The sequence below is a fragment of the Polyodon spathula genome, chromosome 19 (genome assembly GCF_017654505.1).
Source record: "Polyodon spathula isolate WHYD16114869_AA chromosome 19, ASM1765450v1, whole genome shotgun sequence".
Lineage (NCBI taxonomy): Eukaryota > Metazoa > Chordata > Actinopteri > Acipenseriformes > Polyodontidae > Polyodon > Polyodon spathula.
In genome coordinates this window covers 12316937-12339542 of record NC_054552.1, presented here as the reverse complement: position 1 = coordinate 12339542, position 22606 = coordinate 12316937, and positions in this window count along the sequence as shown.

Sequence of the window (22606 nt, the reverse complement as noted above, 5' to 3'; positions counted from 1 at the left end):
TTTAAACATATATTCTCATCTCTGCGACATATAGTATGCCTGATCCTGCTACAACTTACAGAATATGAATGGGAATGTTGTGGCCTTTCATTTGATATGTTACATGCATGCAGTACAAACTATCCAGTAGTTAAACATACATGAAAACAGCAACAAACAGGCAGAAAAAAAAAAATCGAGTGCTGGTTTAAAAGAAAAGCACCTTTTTCTTCTGCTGCATGCTAAAACTTCACGTCAGGCAATGGCAAAAGCAAAAGGGGAAATCCCCCCAGCACATAAAAATGAAATTCAAGCCCTGTTATACAATACACACGGGAGACTTTTAATAAAGTCTCCTGTGGCTTCTGTGATTTTCTCACCTCTTTAAATCATGCTGAATAATTACTTCACACTGATGTTTTTTAAAAGAGAAGTTAACTTAAAGAGTATATAATGTGGTTCTGAAGAATATAGTGTTATACATCTCCACATGTTGCTACAACTGTTTAAATAACATACCTGTAATTTTTTGTTATTGTTTAGATCCTGACAACTTTTTATACTTTTAAGTTTAAAGTCTGTTTCAAAGCTCTTTTCAAAATGTCCACTCTAGTGGACTAAATAACTGCAGGAAAACAAAAAAAAGTGTAATAATCCTTACACTATCAATGCACTAGAGCAGACATTTTGAAAGGAGCTTTGAAGCAGACTTTACAGTTTAAGGATGTTAACAATGAAAATACAAGTTACAGGTATGTTATTTAAACAGTTATAGCAACACATGGGGACGTGTAACGGTATCTTTTTCCGAACCCTGCTACTTACTCTTTGAAGGCAACAATAATCAGTGTCACGGACTTAAACTCTTTGAAGAACTGCCATGTATTTCTTTGATTTAGAAACCCAACTGTGTACAACTTCTTCTACTGTCTCCCTCCACATGGTTCCAGCTGTTTAAACTCAAGTTTTTATAGTGTCTTTATGATTATCAGTTTGGACATTAGTCCCCGGTATTGCCATCTGCTGTAGATTTCCAGTACTACACCACACAGGAAAAACCTCACCTGAATTAATGACCTGAATTAATGTCTGAAATAGTATACAGAGGGAGGTTCAACCAGACCTAAGTCCCATAGATTCATTGTATTATTAATTGGATTTGTCTACCAACAATAAACCAGAATATGCAATTATGAGGAGCAGGTTTAGAAGATGTATTTTACTATATTATGCAGTTCACAAAACAATGATCAGGTATGTATTTAGGTGCAATAGCTTATACTAACTTTAACCAAATGTTGTTGATGTAACTGAACTTTAGATCAAACTATGTAGATCTTTCTGTGTGAACCTTCTTGTAAACTGTTCAGTTTTTCTAATTGTAATTGACTGAATTTTGGGCCTGTAAATAAATTGTATTGTGTTACTCTAATAAAACATTTACACATGTATGTACAAGTGTACATGTCTGTTTGCTTCTATAGTAACACTCAAGGACAGGTTTATGAGCACGGTATTATAAAATGGATATGCATGTCATGTACCACTAGAGTTTGCTCCACACTAAGACAGATAATTGTGTAGGCCAACACTGTAGTGAAAGCAAATCAGGCAAGAACACTGAATGTACATATCGCCCCTCGCTATACTTCGGATTCGGATATATATTGCGGTCCTGGAGTTGGCTCCCCATTTTTACTGTTAACTCTGTAAGCCTTTGCTGCAATATACATAGGCACTTAGAATTACTGCTCTTTATCTCGTACTGCACATCACAAACAATATACAAAACAATTAAAAACATAACATTTATATCGTACTGTTATCATATACACACGTATTGCACAATAACACAAAGCAAATTAAATAGCTACTTGCTTGAAGCGGTTTTTATTTTAGCCAACAAGGTGTTCACGTGTGGCAGCGATGCACTAGCAAAAGCCACAAGGCAGTGATGTCAGCTCCTTAGCAACAAGCCTCCTATGTTGTTGTTGAGGAATGTATTCTTTCACTGCATTTGTTTGTGCATTTGAGAAAAGAAGACTCGCGAAATTAGTTGGAGACTTAAGTTAATGAGAAGTAATTACCTTCTGCTATACAAATTAAAACGGTGTGCTGCTTTATATACGAAAAATGAGAAAAAGCAGGTTGTGTAGAGGATTTTTACTGGACCCTGACCACCCAATAAAACGAGGGAGTGGTTGTACAGTATTTGTTAGCCTGTTGTTTTTCTATTGGTCTCTCGCTATATCGTGGCCCTCAATATATAGCGGATTTATATTGGACCCCGACACCCGCAATATATCAAGTGGTTGGTGTAGTTTGAAATCTAAAGATTTGGATGTAGAAAACTGCACATATATTCTAGATTTAGTACTGGCTTAAGAGAATCTGAGAATGGAAATTAAATATCTGAGTTATCTTAACTAAGGCTTTACTTATTGTTTCAATTCACTTTGCATTATTTTATTTTGCATTAAGTATACACGGTACATCAGAGAATACCACTACCTGCCCCCTGAAACACTCTGCCCCTAGTGGATTTAACAAATAGCACAGTTTTATGAGCTAATCATCCTTTGTATTGCTGCAGCAAAATTAAGAACAATTGTTTTTCCTGATTTTGTAATTTTGCAGAGCCACAGAAGATAAACTGTCCAATTTTTTAACAAACTGAACCTGGCAGTAAAAATCCAGCGCTGGTGGCAGGGATGTGTGAGAGCCTGTTTGCTGGAGGGATTCAGTTGTGGAGTTTGGTTGCTAGTTTCTTGAGTCTATTGGAGCACTCGGTCATGTACACATCATATTACCTCATCATGGCACAGACTGCACTCTATGTTGAAGACAGAAACAGAAAATGGTGACGTGAATATATTAGTTCATTTTAACCTGACTTACAAATATAACTGTTTTTATCTATTTGACTTGCTCATTTTTTTAATTTTGTGTTTTATCTACCATTCTTATTCATTTACTGTGTTCGCCACCTGTTTTTATTTTTGTAACCTTTTTTAATTATTATTTATTGATATTGTTATTATTATAATTATGTGTTGTTATTTTGTAATTTGTACTATATCGTGATACTGCACTTCTTTCTATTTTAACAAGCTGAATATGGCATGGTGAAGATAACGTCACAGTAAAAGCGTGGTAGATAATTGAAAACACAGTGCAGCATGTATCACATGATTCAAACTCAATAAATCCATAAAAGGTCTAGATTTTTTCCTCAGTGCCAACACTGATGTGTACAGAACTCCCCAGCAGGGGCTATCAGCATGCCATTTGTTAGAGTCTCCCTTCAGGGCTTTTCAAGCGAACTGCGAAGTTTTGACTCAGATTAGTGAGTGTGGAAAGCTGGAAATGTTTGTTCATTTTCTATTAGGCCAGTGGCACATGTCATGAAAAAATAAACAACTGGGCACCTCACAACACAGAGGTAAAATGGTCACATGCAAAAGATTACAGTCATTATTGGTTGTTACCCAATCTGCTTTCCACTTCACATCGGCCCATTTTGACTCCAATATCTCACAGACAAGCTACAAATGAAATCACAATGCATTCTTTTGGGTTGACAGAGCAGAGAGGATGAGAAAAAAAGAAACCAAAATATTATCCTCCTGGTACAAATACAGTAGTGTTCCAAATGGTGTAGCTAGGAACAGAACTTCGGGTGGACGGGCAAGTACCAAAGGTCTGACATCACATGAAATAGTTTACATTACAAACATGATTTAAATCAATTAAAGCTCTGAATTCATCAAATATCTTCCCAGGGTTTGAGCAGGGCAAAGTAGCCAAGAGAAAAAATGTATGGTGCCGAGTGAAGCAAGGTGAACATTTTTTTCAGTTTTTAACAGTTGTTGCACGTATACACTACAAATACAAAGATACACATACAACCTACAGAAACAAACACACTGTGCACACAAAAAACGTTTCATTTGACAAACAGAAACAAAAAAAATTCCCAAACAAAAAAAGCTGTATTTTTTTTTTTCTTACCTGTATTGTAATCTCTTAGTTATATTGTAATAACTGGTTACCCTGCATAAGGGCGTCTGTCAAGCAAAAATTAAAAATCAGGCTAAGCTCCTGTTGCCTTCAAATCATATTTTTAAGACGGAAAACTGTCTATAGACGGAACACTCCCAAGCAATATATCTCCCATGTAACCATTTACAATGTTTTAAGTATACAATAAATAAATGTACTTGCATACATTCACAGTGAATGAACTTTAAAAAGTCAAACAGGAAGCTTCACCAAACTGGCGAGAACACAGTAGTATTACATTTTAAGCAATTATTAAATACAATGAAAGTCAGTCAATTACTTACCATTGCCTAGTTAGTATCCTCTCATCTCTGTTCCACCTTACACAGAATAAAGCGTCAGGGCTTGCAGTTATATAGTCATGACACTCCCAAAAATCACACATATCTCTTTAAACGACAGCAGCTTTAAGCTATTTCTGTCAGTCAGCTGTCTTAATCTTGTTCACGAGCCTTTCTACTAAACTAAGCTTTTAAAAGTGTGTGCATATTTGTTTTGCCATGTTGGCCACCGCACTACTACTAACCATAGTTAGGTACAGTACAGAAAGCAGGACCAGAGGGCACAACTGAAAATTAAATGGAGACATAGGACGACGCGAAGGAGACACTTCTTTGCATAGAAAATGGTATGGAATGGGTTACCTAGTGATGATGTTGAGACAGAATCACTTGACATTCTTTTAGAGCAATCACCTACTCGGAACCGGACAAGCTTAGATGGGCCTGAATGGCCACCTCTTGTTTATAAATGTTCTTATATTCTTCTGCCATTTTCTATCTGGTGTTTTCTTAACAGTTTAAACAAATGCTGGTCCTGTCTCCCCTCTACATTCCTCACATTGAAATTCTGTCATTGATGTGAGCTATGAGCAGATTTCTGCAGTGCCTATCCAACCTGAGATTTTCTTTTGGAAAGGCTCCTTTTCAGAGGAACAATATGCCATCTTACAGGAGCTCTTTTTCTACCCCAGCCTTGAAGCTCACTGAGTGGTTACTGTGCTGAAAGTGCACTGGAACACACTACTGCTTTTATTATAGAACTCGAGCAAGCTGTGCACTCAGCCATCCATCATAGCTGGGTGAGCACTGGACAGGCCAGGATAGCGAGAGACTTTAACTGTTGCTCCAGTATTAAGTGATTCTATTTTTTCTCTAAATATGCTTTTACCTACTTTTAGCTTGTCTGGAGAATCATAATCCATTAGACAATGTGACCTTTCAACTCTGCCAGCCCCACCTACGCTACACAAGTGTGAACAACCAAACATGGTTTTGGAACCAGTGGTGTAACCACGGGTGGGCCACCCACTTCACACACATACCCACCCAAATCTGCGCCTATGTTAATGCCAAGTTTAAGTACATTTATAAACAAAATAATAATAAACGTCAACTGTGCATCCAAAGGCAGGTGTTTAAGTTTAGGTCAAATAGGCTATTTTTTTTTTAAATGCCGCAGCCTTTAGCCAATCAAAACAAAATAGTCATTGTGATGCAACATTTGGGTGGGATCATCCACTCACACAATGAATCATGTGCAAGCCACGTTTGATTGACAGCTTGCAAGACAGTTGGAGAGGATCTGTTGAAAGTCTCTTGAAATGTCCCAGACATTTCCATATTACAACTTTATTTTAATATGCTTTTTTAATAAGTTAGGGTTAACTATGGCCAGGTTTCCATGGAAAAAGAAAAATAAGTCTCACCTTTTTCTCACTCTATTTTGGTAGTAATTTCTGGTAGCGTGGGTTTCCATGTAGTTTTCTTTTAGCCAGAGAAATTCTCCTTCCAAAGGGAAATAACGTAATGAATATTAAAATATGGGACGTTATATTTAAATGTTTCTGTATCAACAGCACCAGGCTTGTGCGAATATGGAGTTAAAGTAAAGTCTCTTAAACCTAATTCACTAAACAAGATTTGTATTAAAAGAACAAAAACATAAAAAAAAGCTGTTGCTCCCACAAATTTTTTCAAAAAGACATATATGGGTTTAACATCAGGTTGCTGCAAGACTTACAGAACAAAGCTCCAAAAAGTCCTGGGTGGATTAGCATCTACTGAGAAATGTGTGTTGAATTGATAAGGACTACTGGTATAGTACCGTTCTTCTTCTTCTTCTTCTTCTTCTTCTTCTTCTTCTTCTTCTTCTTCTTCTTCTTCTTCTTCTAATATGTAGTGGGAAATGTGGGTGAGTAGGGTAGCCTATTGTAGATGTATTACCAATATTTAAAACAATATACTGCAGTAAACATTTTGACTAGATCATTTTTACACCATTAACCTAAAGTGCTGTTATTTTAGCTCTGTTCATAGACTATAGGGATTAGATTTGCTAAAGCTATGATTCTGTAGGAAAACCTGTACATATTATATATGTACGTGTATAATAGGTTTATAATAAATATTTAGCAAACAATACAAGGATAGTACACAGCACTTTCTTATGGAATGCTTTTGTTTTTTGTGTAACGCTATGTCTGGGTTTTTGTTTTCTTTCCCATGCTTTTTTTATTACACTTTTTGGGTGGCCAAATGAGGAAGGTGCACTTGTTGTGCTTCAACACAACCTAAGCACTAGGTGGAAACCCAGTATAAAGAGTAAGTATCAGGTTTACACGTCCCCACGTGTTGCTACAACTGTTAAATATAGAGTTACATATCCCCATGCGTTACTACAACTGTTTAAATATAGAGTTACACATTCCCATGCATTACTACAACTGTTTAAATATAGCCTTACACATCCCCATGTGTTACTATAACTGTTTAAATATAGCCTTACACATCCCCATGTGTTAATACAACTGTTTAAATATAGCCTTAGACATCCCCACGTGTTGTTAAATAATGTACCTGAAATTTTTCTTTTAATAGTTAACATCCTGACAACTTCTTACACTTATAACTTTAAAGTCTGTTTCAAAGCTCTTTTCAAAATGTCTGCTCTAGTGCATTGATAGTGTAAGGATTATTGCCCTCATTGTCAAACAGGTAACAGCAATAATGATCCATAATATGGTATGTAACAGAAAAGCCAGAGCACTTGTTATGTTTTTTTTTTTTTTTTTTTTTTTTTAATTGCTTGTCCTGCTGATTTACAGGACAGATATCAAACCCCAGTGAACTTGAGAGGCCATTTTGAAAAGAGTTTTGAAACAGACTTTATAGGTGTAAAAAGTTGTCAGGATGTTAACGATGAAAAGAGAAATTACAGACACATTACTTAAACAGTTGTACCAACACGTGGGGATGTGTAACAATATATTTTTCGGAACATCGCTACTTAATCTCTAAGAAAGCTCTATGAAATCATTTCTCACATAAGGCCAAATTGGACTCAGACATTCACATTTAAATAGAACCTCACATATTTTAATATTAATTAGGTTATTTGGATTTGGAAGGAGAATTTCTAAAAGAAAAATTACATGGAAACCCACACAACCAGAAAGGTACGGCTACGGAAACCTGGCCAAGGATTGCTTGCTACGGCCTTCAATTAGTAGAAAGTTGCATGAGGTTACGTCACAAGCGGGATTTTCACTTCTGAAGTCTCGTAAACATAAGTTACGGTTTCCATGCAAAAAAAAAAAAAAAAAAAGAGTATTTGGTCAATTGTACGGCTTCTTAGCTTGAGAAGAAGATTTACATCCCCTTTAAAGTCATACAATGTTTTAGACGTGCACTTCCTATAGTGTGAGAATTGTGTGTGGTATGTTTGTGCTATGTCACATAATTCATGACAGTGGAGAGAGAACTTGGAGTTCCTAAACTGTGTGGAAACCCATCCTATGTCAATTCTTTTCAAGACTTAAAATACTTCAATCAAGTCCCCCCTAATTTTTCTTTGTTCTCGGCTAGATTTAGAACCTATCAGGACTATTAAATTCCCAACTCTGTATTAGCTTGCTCATTTCAATCAACATACTAGAGCTGAGATGAGCATGGGTTTTTCATGTTGGAATTTTCTTTCAAAATGTAAATGAATATTCAAATATTCTTTCAATTTGAATTAGTTGGAAAACTATTTGAACAGTATTGCAGTAAAAACTAATTTCTCAGGAGTAAAATAATTCCTGCAAATATTAAAGAAAGGAGAGAAACACCCCTCTATATGGCACAGTAGTGTTATTATTTCAGACCTCATTCATGCTTTGGTTTCCTTTGCATGAATATATACAGTATTTTTTATTATTTTTTATTCTGTGAAATGAATGCCTTTCAAGCAGAGTCTGTCTGAATATCCGAAGGACCCTCTGGTTGAACCAGGCTTGGAGAAGGCGCACGTGTAGGAGCCCTATAAGGAGAACGTGAGATGCTGCTGCCATCAGGACCAGAATCTCTGGAAAGTCATTACCATCACTGCTGCATTGGGCTGAACAGCTCCAAGCAGACAGTTAGCCTGTAGATCCTGTTGTCCAACAGAGTGGTGATTGTATTTATGGAATTGAGGCTTATTCCGAGACAGACAAGCCTTTGAGGAACTGAGACAACGGGGGGGGGGGGGGGGGGGTGCTTGCAACAGCTCCTTCAAAAGGGACTGCTGCTGGTTCATAGCTTCAAAATGCTTCTCCGTTTGCCCCGAAACCCGGTCAATATTACCAGAATGCCTGCCTGATTTAGTGGAGTGCAGATTTTTAGTCCTGCTCCTAACAGACAGTAAGCTGACTGATTTTGAAAAATGAAGTCATTGGTACAGATTCTGGTATGAACCAGATGACTGTTACCAAACTTACCAATAAAGTGACTGGTTCCTACCTTGGTACCGACCAGGTCACTGATACAGGCTCTGTTACTGGCTCTGGTTCTGATTGACCAGATCACAGGTTCCCGCTCTCATACCAAGACAAGTGGCGTGCAGGTGAAGACCTGAAAAAAACACTGACAACTGCAAGCATACACTGTTAAACAGACAGGGGCTGCAGTTGCCTGATAACTTGAACAAATCTAGTAGCCTTTGTTGTCAGTTAAGCAAAAAGCAGTCACAGCAACAGCAAAAAGACACTGAATATTCTCTGGTCAAAAAGACTCCTACCAATTCGATAGTGCAGTGTAGCTAAAAAGCCTTTACAGCATACAGCTAGTGCAGTATACCGTGTGTGTACAGAGGCAGACTCTAATACAGGGAGACAGCCTACGCGTGCGCTGGGTTTATGAAAGAATAACATAAAACAATTAAAACTTGCTAAAATTATATTACGTCCTTATAAAATATATACAGTGCTCCCTCGCTATAAGGCTATTGGTTATAATGCACCTCGGATATAGCGCTCCTACAGCATGTACCCCAATTCTATACTGGTAGTTCATGCAATAATTCTACGGTAAATACAGTGCCTGTGTAGTTCAAACTGTAAACAACTTCTCAGCCTAACTTCTGTTTCTGCCTCTCCCTTTTGATACAGTATCTGAACTGAAGAAAAGCTGCACTGGCACTTTATAATACAGACATCTTATTCAGCATTTGTTTTATAACTAAATAAATATTAAGCCTATTACTTGGTTATCTTTCCTAATGTACTTTGTTTTTTGCTGCGAGAGGAGCTGCAGCTTTCTACGGGAGACAAGATGCTTTTGCTTCACTTAAGCCACGCTCTGGCAGCTGAACCTGTGCCGAGCCCATTTCCTCTTCCCCTTGCCCAACCCCGCTCTCCTTCTCGCACTTGGTTTGCTTGTCGCTTTGAACTGAACTCCCGACTGCCGTTTAACCAGGCTATTTATAATTTAAAAACTGCTAATTAAAATGATCCGCGAGTGGGAATGTTGCCTTTTTTAAATTTGTTTTGTAAAAAATATAGTGTTGATTATGATGCTTTATGCATGTATAGCAAGCCTTATTTTGCATTGTGTAATAATTTTTTTTCTTAAGGAATCAGTCCTGGACCAATCGTTCACCAACATTCCTTTATTGCAGGTACAGTACCTCACACACTGTATCACACGCAAAAGAAAAGAAAAAGATGACTGAAATTGACCTCCTCTAATACCGCACTTACACCAAGTAAATCAGAAACTGGGCCGAAGGTGATTAAAAAAAATGAAATATAACAAGTGGAATCTAACAATACATACCTAACTCATAATTGTGGTATTAATTAGTATACGTATATACATACAATATTATGGGAAATTATTAGTAAAAGAAATAAAAAGAAAACAAAATGACAGAGAAATTTACCTTTATGCAAAATAAAAGAAAACCAATTAATTTTCTATACAGAAAATATATATATATATATATATATATATATATATATATATATATATATATATATAAACGATTGAGTGAGAACAGCCAATCAGCTTCCAGATCAAGCAGGCTTCTATTTTACATAGATCTCAGCTGGAAAAGTGCTTAACTGTGAACTATATTTTAAAATCAATCCACGCATAAATACTGTTTTTTTTTTCCCTTAACATTCTAATCTACAACTAATCTAATAACATAAAAAGCTACTTAAACATACTTTCTGATGCTGGTCTAAAGACAAGCGAAATCATGTCTGTGACAGAGCACCGTAATGAAGGCTCAAGACATGATTAGTCCACAATTCTGTCATCAGTTGGATCCAAACAGCACCCTCTATCAAAATCAGTGTGGCCTCCAAAGACCAAATCCTGTCTTCCGACAGTGAGGCAAGCATGCTCACAGAGCTCAGTTTGATCCCCAGGAACACTGTGGAATTAGACGGTACGAAGTTGCTCTTCTGTTGATGTATTGAGAGCCTTAACTTCGTCACATTATCTATGATCTGTTTTGCGTGCGCCTTTGTGTGTGCTTTTGAATGCGCACAAACTAGCCAATCATCCAGATAGTTCAGGATCTGAATACCCCGCAGCCTGAGTGGAGCCAGTGCTGCATCCATGGACTTTGAAAAAGTGCGGGGCGCCAGCGAGAGGCCAAAAGGCAGCACATAGAATTTGTACGCCTTGCCTTGAAAGGCGAAGAGCAGATATTTTCTGTGTGCAGGAAGGATCGGGACTTGAAAGTAGGCTTCTTGCAGGTCGATCGACCAGGTGGACAGACTGGATGATATGTTGTGCTGTCAACGTGTTGAACTTCCTCTGTTTGAGGAACAAGTTGAGGACCCTGAGGCCTACAATTGGTCTGAAACCGCTGTCCCTTTTGGGCACCAGGAAGTACTTGGAGTAAAAGCCGCTGAGTGCATCACTTGGGCTTACCAAGCGTACAGCATTCTTCCTTTGAAGATTGACAATCTCCTGTTGAAGGAGTATCGCCCTCGCTGGTTCGATGGTGGTGGGGAGCACACCCTTGAAGGGTGGCGGACCTATGCAGAATTGTAAAGCTTATCCGTGTCTCATTGTCGATAGCAGCCAGGAGTCCTGGGTGCAGCCTTGCCATGGATCATTGTCATTGGTCAGTCCGGTTGGGGGGGGGTGGGTGGGGTGGTTTGGTGGCATCCGGGGCCCCTGAGGGGCGGTCTCCATTGGGCTTAGAAGGGGGCGGGTCTTTCTTAGGCCCTGGCCTCGGTCTCCAACTGGAGAACCGGTTATCCCTGGCCTGCAATGGTCCCCTGCCTCTGGCCCTGCCTCTGCCTCTGCCTGCTTGTCTATTCCATATTCTATTAATATTCAATATTCTATTAATATTCCATGCCACCTTGGAAGGCGAAAACTTGGAGGCGACCTCTGTGGCCTTGTGGGACCTCTCAAGGCTCACATCAATGGTCGCCCCAAAAGTTTGCCCAGGTGTAATCCAGTAGCGCCACCTTCTCGGTCTCCACGATCTTGGCTTGTGTCAGCCACAAGTGCCGGCGGGCGGCCACCAGCGCCGGCAGCGACCTACTTGATGCCTGACCTAACTCCCATATTAGGTTGGTCATCGCCTTAGCTACCGCCTGCAGCTCCCCCTTGTCTGCTTGTGTAGCTCTCTCTTGCAGCCTCTCTGCCAACTGATAGAGCACCAGTATGGCCATGGCATTTGCTGCTCGGGCCGACAGCGCTGCCGATGTGTAAGCTTTTTTAGGCATCGCATCTGTCGTTCAGCAAGGCTTGGATGGACAGGTTGGGTCCTTATCCCCCTTGGTGAAGGTAGAGCTTTGCACCAAAACCGTGACCGTGTCCCCGGTAGTGGGGAATACGCCTAGGCCCGCTTCTTGGGCTCCTGCAGTAAGAAGCAGAGACTCTGCTGTTCTGGAGGCCGAGGCTACAGACACTGGGTTGCTCCAGGAGGAACACACCAATTCCTAGAAGTCCTGGCATAGGTGGAAGGCATGCTGTGGGTGTCCTTTCTGTTGGCGGAAGCGGTTCCCCTTTCCCTCTTGTTCTGCCGACCAGGGAACGTCTGTGGCTGCAGCTGCATGCTGCATTAGGGCCTGGAACTCTTCCTTCTGCGACACTTGTGGCAAGGGCATTAAGGTGCCTTCCACTGTGGCCTGCCCGATGGAGGTGGCTGGGTCCGAGACGTCCGATCTGGACGCGGACAAGAACAGCTCGTCAGGGCTAGGGGGCCTAGGCAGAGGGAACGGCGAACAAGACTGTGGGGGCTGGGGCTGTCCGGTGGTAGGGAGCAGCCTGCCCTGAGATTTCAATAGGGTCCCCAGCATGGTCTGCTGAGCCCTTACTGTCTCTGCCAGCTCCATGAAGCGGCGCTCGGCCGAGCTTGGGAGCCTTCAAGGCGACTGTGACAGTGAATGTCTACGCCTGTGTGGAGAAGGGGAGCGGTGCCTGAGCGGAGACCACCTGTCCCTTGGGGAAGTGGAGCAGTGCCTGCGCGACGACTGCCTGTCCCCTGGTGAGCGTCCCCTCGAGTGGTACCGCCTCGGCGGTGACCATCTCGCCTCCCTTGAGAGTTGTCTGCACCTCTGTACCGGTTGTGGGGTAGGAGAGGGTGACCCAGATGAGCGTGAGACCTCCCTGGTCACTGTAGCAGGGGGGGTCCTGGATGACCTCTGCGGAGGTTCTTGGACCACTGATCTCATTCTCCCCTGGTTGGAGAAGAGAAACTCTGCTGGGGATAGGACTGCTCTCTGTCGCTTAGTTCTCCTCGAGAACCGACATGGACAGCAGTCCAGCTCACCTGCCAGTGCCTTAGCCGCGTGTTCAGGCCCTAGGCACCTGGGCAGGAACAATGTTCGTTCTACCTGGGCAGCTTATCTGAGCACCGGTCATACTGGCGTTTTTAAAATGATTTACCATTTGAGGCGAGCGCTGTCGGTGCCGAGGTCAGCGTTGAGTCGATCGGCGCCAAGGTCAATGCCAACATATAGTGCGGTCGGTGCCGGGCTGTAGATGGCCTCAAAGCTATTCCCCGGTGCCAAATCAATTGGTCCCGGAAACAGCGCAGAGAAAAGCGCTGGTGATGCCGAGACAGTCGGTGCTGAGTGGAATTGTTCCAAGGTCGGTGCCGATGGTAGGCACAGTTGGGGCCACGCTGTAGGCGGCGCCGAAGATGTTTACACCGTTGCCGAGTCAATCGGGACCGGATAGGTGCTGTTTTCTCAACCTTGCAATCGGCTGGAAAAACCCCGGTCGATGCCGGGGTATGCAGCCGATTCAATCGGCGTGGTCGCCAAGGGCAAGCGCAGCCGCGCTAGGAAAGCCCAAAGTTTGAGAGGGGCGCTAGGCTTTTTTTTTTTTGGTCGCTGTGACCGATTAAATCGGCGTAGAGGACGACGCCGTGAGCCCGCGGGGTCTCCTTGCAGCACCATAACAGCTCTCCACATGGTGTATCAACTACACGGCCTTGTGTAGTGAAAGAGCAATGGTCGCTCGCTAATCCCTTAAGAGGGGTCGAAACCACCTTGAGTCAGAAAAACTGATGCGAGAATAAAGCGGGAGCACTCTTAGACACGCTCGAAGCGCTATTTTACCGTGGAAAATTAGTTTTTAATTTGCAGATAAAACCAACAAATCAGCCAATTTCGGTTCAAGAAAGCAAAAGCAATCTGACCTGTCTCAGAGAGATGAGAGAAAAAATGGCGATGTGCTACTGTGAGGACGTCCCCCTTCAACAGGTGGTGGGAGGGACTTCACCCTCACAGCAGGACCCTGATAGGGCAGCTTTTGTATATTTGCTCAGAGTGACGGTCAGATGCTCTTCCCATTCGGTAATGGTTGTCATTCGAATTGAAAGGGAATAACGGTTACTGCTTTAAACATCGCACTCACACACACGTGCGCGCGCACATTCAAATCTAAACTGCACGCGCATCACACCGTTTAATGGCTATTGATTTCTAAATAAACTTTTAAAATGTTTTCTCATTATAATTTCAATTTAAACATTACTACATTTACAATTAAACAAAACTACTATATTCTATATACATGGACATTTATATTCGTTACGTTTCTATTATCTAATTATATTCGTATCTATATATATTCAATAATAAAAATTTAAAAAAAGACTAAAAATAACCCTTTCCCACTACATATCATCATATACAAACACATTAATAACGACATGTACAATAATTCAACCAGCTAATCTAGTAATAACTAAAACAAAAATAAAAAAAATCCAGAGAAGTAAAAGCGCAGTGTGAAAAGACAACTTACCTACACCAAGTACATAACAAACTCGGCAGTCGGTGATTGCAGTGACGGTGGTTTCTTACAGATGGACACACCCAAGTTTCTAATATAAAAACAGTTCTCTGTAGCGTCATTGAACCGATAAAGGCAACAGATATACAACTGGATGTCTATAAACATTAATTCAGATGAGATTCTTATTCTAGAAACACTGGGTTTTGGGTGGGTTTTTTTTTTCTCCATCTGCATTCTTATTAGCGCTTGCCATTCCACTCGTTGACCACAAGAGGTCGCTCTAAAATATACAGTATACAACATTATTTCTATGGATACACTGGTGAAACTACAACCCTGTTACACATGGTTAATTCTCAGAAAGTAACATTTTTGCTTCACTATATGTGCATTATAGAGAGGGAGTTATTTTGTATTTTAGTCAGATGTGTGTTCTTATGTGTCCTCACGGTGCCCCCCATCCCTGTTTATAACGCTCTTCGGTTATTGCGCTCATATTGTGTGTCCCCCGAGACCCGCGTTATAGCGAGGAGCACTGTAAATATGAAAAGGCACTAGCAAGAATTTATATCGACTCATGAAGAGCCAAGAAGCAAGGGTCAGAACATGAGTTAGCCTTAGAAAGGGACTGAATGAGAAATCTGGTTTACCTCTTTACATCAGGTTTCTATAAAATTCCGTAACATATAAGTACAGCCCTGTGAAATTATTTTTCTTTTTTCTAATCTTTAGTCTTATTTTTCACAAATGTAGTTTTATTACAGATACACATTAATAAAACAACTCAAATAGATGTATATCAGTAATAGTGTAGTACACATCATGTTTTAACTACATACATATTTTTTTATTAAACATTAATATTAAACATTTTGACATAAACAGACCTCACACTGAACAATAATTTAGTTACCATCATTTCTCATTAGCGGCAGTAACAGTAACGTACAGTCCACCACTCTTTTTAATCAACTGCCTATTTACAGTAAATACTGCCCATGCCCGCTATAAAAATACATTATATATATATATATATATATATATATATATATATATATATATATATATATATATATATATATATATATATATATATATATATTTACCTTGCTGTTCCTTCTCAAGGAAGAGTTATGAAAGGGTCTATTAGCCCCCCCCCCCCGGGGGTAGGTCCCCAGGGGGCAGGACCGTCCCCCATCCCAGTCTCCATCCCAACCTCCCCTCTTCTTACAGTTTGTTCTCTCTTGAGGCATCTGTTTTAGATGTTTATCAACTCCAGGCAACTTCTGCTTACAGACAGCATTGATTAACAGAAAAAAGCAGAGGAAGCAGCTAAAATGCAGAAGTTGCTACACCCTTGTTTTGCTGCAGTATTTTCCTAATCTAGCCTGCATCCTCATAATAACTCTTAAGCTTAACTATATTTTGTTAGTAATTGTGCATTGTAAATTCAGACCGTAATTAGTAATACAAGTAATGAAAGAAAGAAATAAACTTCTCAAATTCTCTCTTACATGAAGAATTCCATGAAACATCCTGATACTCGTGTACTTATACTTATGAGACATTTTAAACACTGTTTCCTGAATAAAATACTTTAAAATTCATCCGGATGTCATTGAGCATTAAAACATGATAGAACATGAATAGAGCTAAACTAGGACATTTAATATAAACTGTTTATCTATAATTTTAAACAGTAAATTAATAGTAAAAATACAAGAAGAAAAGTCAAGCAGACAAATATTTCATTTATAGTAGCCCTTATAAATCTCTTTACTGGTTGTAACAATAAAGACATTGATAAAGACTTCTACCACAATATGTATCTGCTAGACTTAGTTTCCTAAAGTTTTACCACATGAAAATCCCCTGACCACATTATCTGCTGGTTCAGTTATACTGAGACAGCGTGCTTGGCAAAATAGTACATTACTGAGTTATGTTTGCTAACACACTGAAATTTATATAGACCCCTTCTTATGTTATCTGGAAACAAAATGGATACAGATGTTAGCAGAACAAATGGGCATGTTAAATAGAATTGCAAATAAAGTCCACTAAGGGCATAACAGATTTACACAGCCCCCCCGCCCCCGCCACACACTCATACACATACACTCACAAAAAAAAAGAAAGTGAGTATTTCAACTCAGCTTGCAGTCACTATGTTTTTAATTTTGACATCCCATGAAACATGTCCCACTTTGCTGCACATGCTGGGGCAGTTCAATAACACCGTGTAACAAATTTTTATTTATTTTTTATTCCTGGGTAGTAAGTGTTATTTCCTAATTGCTTATGCCTCAAAAGTATAGAAAATGGCTATTATTCCCCACAAACTTTGCTTTTGTGACCAGGACAGTGATATTTCAAAATATCACTATTTCCAATGGGAAAACGGGCAAATGTGTGTCTTTTTCGTTCACATAAAGTCAGAAAAAAACAACATATGAATCCAAATTAACATGTATTTATACTAAAGTAATACAAAAATGACTACAAAAGATTTAGAAGTGAGTAGTTTCTCGAGATTTACGATTATACTGTAAATACAGTCACAAAAGCAAAGTTTGTGGGGAATAATAGCCATTTTCTATACTTTTGAGGCATAAGCAATTAGGAAATAACACTTACTACCCAGGAACAAAAAAAAAAAAAAAATTGTTACATGGTGCTATTTAGATTGCTTATCCAACTGAACAGAATTGTATTTATTATAGTCTCTACTGTACCTTCCATTTCTTTTCTGTGACACAATTACTGTAAATAATCGTAAATCTCGAAAAACTGCTCATTCTAAATCTTTTGTAGTCATTTTTGTATTACTTTAGTATAAATACATGTTAATTTGGATTCATACGTTGTTTTTTTCCGACTTTATTTGAACGAAAAGACACAAATTTGCCCGTTTTCCCATTGGAAATAGTGATATTTTGAAATATCACTGTCCTGGTCACAAAAGCAAAGTTTGTGGGGAATAATAGCCATTTTCTATACTTTTGAGGCATAAGCAATTAGGAAATAACACTTACTACCCAAGAACAAAAATTGTGTTACATAGTGTAACCAATCAGAGTGCAGGACATTGACAGTAAATAGGGTTAAACAGTGCAATGCAAAATAAAAAAGGCCCAACAGCACATGTTCAATTTAAACTGTTTGAGTTGCACACAGAGGTGAGGAGTTCTAGACCCAGATGGAGTTGTTTTTAAAGGTTGGTAACTTAAGTCAAGTTAAGTCAGCATAAAAAATATTACATACTACTCAACTTTTGCTAGAGATTTTCAACAAAAATGAGTTTCACACTGTGACATTAATTGAATGGTTGGTTGTGTTAATATAAAGTTTAACCTGTGAAAAATTATGCATAATAAAGATAAAGAAAATAAAGATCCACTGCCTGTGTTTTTGAACACGATCATCACCCTGCATGTCCCACTAATCAGGTACTGTACACATTGTTGTTGGAGCTGGGCCCATGTTTGGATAAGAGCATCCTGGAGTTCCTGCAGAGTGCTTGGTTGCACTGGACGGGCTGCTATCACTCTCTTTAGCATCTCCCACACATGCTTAATAGGGTTCAGATCAGAAGATCATCCTAGATCATTTTCTATTGTGTTCTGCATCATGACACGACAAGACATGTTCACCACGCTGGCTGATCCCTAGCCCATCTCAAACGTTCATCAGTGTCATCTTTTCTGGACCTCTTACCAGCCTCATGAACCCGTAGAAATAATGAAAAAAAATAACTGACAGTCAATATCAGTCACAAATAGGAATTTAATGAACCAGTAATGTTTTTAATTTGACCAAAAAGTTGATCCTTAGCAAAAGTTGAGTAGTATATTTTAAGTGACACTAGTTGGCTACATTGTGAATACCACATTTTCTTTTAAAAGCAAGTTGCTCATTTGCATAAACCGTGTGCTTATGTATAAAGCATGTGGCACAGGGTGAAGCTAATTTAAAAAAGCCTAGTCATTCTCTAAAGAATATGGCTGTAGCAGGGGGAGGTCTGTGCTGACTCTGCTGGCGTGTTCACGGTGCTGCAGGAAGAGGGCAGCAGTCGTCCAACAACCGCCTGTGAGTCATAGCAGTGACACGGGGAGGTGGGAAAGTGGGTGTGTGGACTTTCCCCCTCTCTGAATGGCTGAGAGGCGGGTCCTGGGGAGATTGTTAGCCCTATAAGTTAACGCTCTGTTGTTTCCTCAGGTCTGCCCTTTTAAACGCGCCGAGAGTGCGGAAACGCTGGTCCACGACCGAGAACCAGTTGGAGAGAACGGAACGGAGGTTCAGAGCGAGACAGTGAGGGAGGGGAACCATTGGGCAGACAACCGAATAAGTATAGCTGAGCAGGCTAGTTAGCCGGCAGCGTAGGATGGTGATCCGGGTCGCACGGGCAGCGGCGACCGGGATATTGCTGCAATGTGCAGCACCTTTTCTTTATAGTTTTGTTACTGTTTTATTTTCCCTTTTTCTTTCTGCCTTCTATTTTTGAATTATTGTTTAAAGCACCTGCAAGTGCGCGTGCACCCTGAACTGTCGTACCATCATATGGTATTCCCGTGGTTCTGTTTACCATGGTTGGTAAGCAGACCAAGGACCAACAGTGCCCTCTGCGGGCTAAAAAGAAATAAGACGCCCTTCAAAATAAAACTTGGCACCTGTGTGGCGTTTTCAAGTACACCTGTCTGTCTCCTGGTCAGTGAATTACCCACAACCTTTCCACAATGGCATTGCACAAATATACATTTATCTTCATTAAGACACTTTTTTGTTTGTTTGTTTACCTAAATCCAAAGGTGAAACTGCAATCTCCTTGTCTGTATCTTCCACTTCACATAAGAACAGACATTTTATAGGATAATTTTGCCACCTTCCACTGAATTTCTTTATAAGCTGTAAACAACATCTGTTCTATCTGGAAAGTTGACTGGTGATACCAGTATTAATAAAAGCAAGTCTTCCATGGAAACATGCTGTGTAATTTTCCTTTCTAGTCTGCCTTGCATAGCTTATTGATGAATAGATTCAACAAGTGAGAAGTAATTTTTGTTAAATTAAAATTTTTGTCCTACGTTTTCAAAACATAATCATCACTAACTGCATCAGTACGAGGAGATTCTTGACAATTTATGATGAGTTTGGCTGCATCAGTGAATTGTAAAAAATCCTGAAGCTGTCTTTCTATAGGCAGAGACATGAAAAAGTCACCAGTTTCCATATGGTCATGAAGATGTCTGAATTGCAATGTGGACAGCTGGTAGAAGATGGATTTGTTCCACAATACACAAGACATACTTTGCAATAAAAGTGAATATCGCAAATGTTTTTATAATTTGTAACATGCTGAGATAATTGGAAAATACTAGGTGGAAATACACCAGGGAATGTGAGCTCAATTAATTTTACAAGATCAGCTGTAGCCTCCTTAGTGAAGCCATGTCTTAATATGAGGGCATTTATCAACCTAACCGATTGAGCCTTTGTAACAGCAGTGCCTTAGAAAAGTGGAACATCTCCATTTTCAAATTTGGAGGAGATGTCCTGAATAATCCCGCAGGTTCACCACCACAAGCTAAATTAAAAAGTTAATTTACTCGCAAATCACTGTGGGGCAAATGTTCAAAGGTCTTGCAAATTTCTTATCTTTCTCGCAACTCTGCTTGCGTTGCGAATGTTTTGCGTAAAATCACAAGTGAGAGAAATCTAACAGAGTTGCAGAGAAACTGCAATTAGCGCTGCAGAAATTAATAAATTAACACGAATTAACACAGGAAATCAACCGCAACTCTCTTGAGGTATATAACCATCGCAACTTTTTGCAAAATGAAGACACACTATTTGGGCTTGGTTTTTTTTTTTTTTTTTTTTTTGTGAAACACTAACCATAAAAAAATTTTGTTTCTGTTATTAACCAGTAGTATAATCTGAAGCAGTGGTTTTTAATGCTATAAAATGCTTTTATATGTAAAATATGTTTTGTGAATGTCAACAAGATTGTGCATGCTTTACAATTGAAACACATTCCTCAATATACTTGACATGAAGCTTTATTATGGTTAGTGGAATTGGAAAAGACTATGGCCTTGTGGCAGGACGGGCTGTTCTCAGCATCCCTGCCTGATAATGAGGTGCTAATTGACTGACAGAGAACAAAAAGTTGCTTTGTTCATTTTATCTTGCTACTGTCAATAATGGTCTGTGCACAGTGAAGGAGATGCCTCCATGACTACCTTCCTTGTGTTATACCACATGACCTGTACCATTTCACAGGCTCCTGTTTATCCTTTTTTCTTGTGTACAATTTACCAAAGGATAATAAAACTGGCAATGTTACAAACCCAGTGAGAAATGAACCACAAACTTCATTTAAGGTTTTTGAATGCATGTTAGCATTATTTTATATTTTCTTTTCACAAAATGATACAAATGAGTGAACAGAATAAATAGAGCAGTCAGTAAGGTAGGCAGTTTTACATTTTTCTACAAATCAGTTAATTCAGTGAAAACACCCTTCTGTCCTGTTATATATACAGTGGCTCTCAAAATTATTCCCCCCCCCCCCTTGGACTTTTCAACATTTTATTGTGTTACAACATGGAATCAAAATGGATTTAATTAGGAGCTGATCAACACAAAAAAGTCCATAATGTCAAAGGGAAAAACAAAATCTACAAGTTATTCTAAATTAATTACAAATACAAAGCAGAAAATAATTGATTGCATAAGTATTCACCCCCTTGAGTCAATATTTGGTAGAGGCACCTTTGGTAGCAATTACAGCCATGCATAAGTCTCTACAAGCTTTGCACATCTGGACACTGCAATTTTTGCAAATTCCAAGCTCCATCAAGATGGATGGGGACCTTTGGTGAACAGCAATTTTCAACTCTTTCCACATATTCTCAATTGAATTGAGATCTGGGCTTTGACTGGGCCACTCCAGGACATTGACCTTTTTTTTTAAGCCACTCCAGTGTGGCTTTGGCTATATGTTTGGGGTCATTGTCTTGCTGGAAGATGAATCTTCTTCCAAGTCCCAGGTCTCTTGCAGACTTCAATAGGTTTTCCTCCAGGATTTCTCTGTACTTTGCTGCATCCATTTTGCCCTCTATCTTCACAAGCTTTCCAGCACCTGACGCAGAGAAGCACCCCCACAGCATGATGCTGCCACCACCATGTCTCACGGTAGGGATGGTGTTCTCAGGATGATGTGCGGTGTTAGGCTTGCGCCAAACATAGCGCTTAGCATTGAGGCCAAAAAGCTCTATTTTGGTCTCGTCAGACCACAGACTCTTCTTCCATTTGGTCTCAGAGTCTCTTATATGCCTTCTGGCAAACTGTAGCTGAGATTTGATGTGTTTTTTTCAACAATGGCTTTCTTTTTGTCACTCTCCCATAAAGGCCAGTTTTGTGAAGCACCCGGACTATTGTTGCCGTAAGCACAGTGTCTCCCAGCTCAGCCGTGGAAGACTATAACTCCTTTAGAGTTGCCATAGGCCTCTTGGTGGCCTCCCTGACTAGTGCCTCCCGGACGGCCTGTTCTAGACAGATTCACAGTTGTGCCATATTCTCTCCATTTCTTAATAATGGACTGTCACAAAGACAGCCGGAGTGGATGGCGTCAGACCAGAGCCAGGAAATAAACAAAGAGAGAGGTGGAGTTTGATGGAGCTGAGCGAATGCTTTTTTGCTCGGCATTTAATAAATAAACAGAACAGAAAATAAAAAGGTTGCAACAAAAACAGCACACGGCACGTGAAGCCAAAATAAACAGACAAACAAAACGGACTAACACTTACACAAACAGTGGACTAACAGACAAACCAGGTGAGTGAAAACAACGATCATATAAATTACTTTGTTAAGTTTTCTTGTTCTTAATTCTCTCCTCTCCATACCCATTTTCCACTCACCGAACATGATGCTTTTATACAGCTGTACCGAAACTCGACCTCTAATCAATCATTCAATTGGAGTCGCGGTATAACTGCACGTGAATTAATAAAGTATAATTCCCCGTGCTCACATATTAC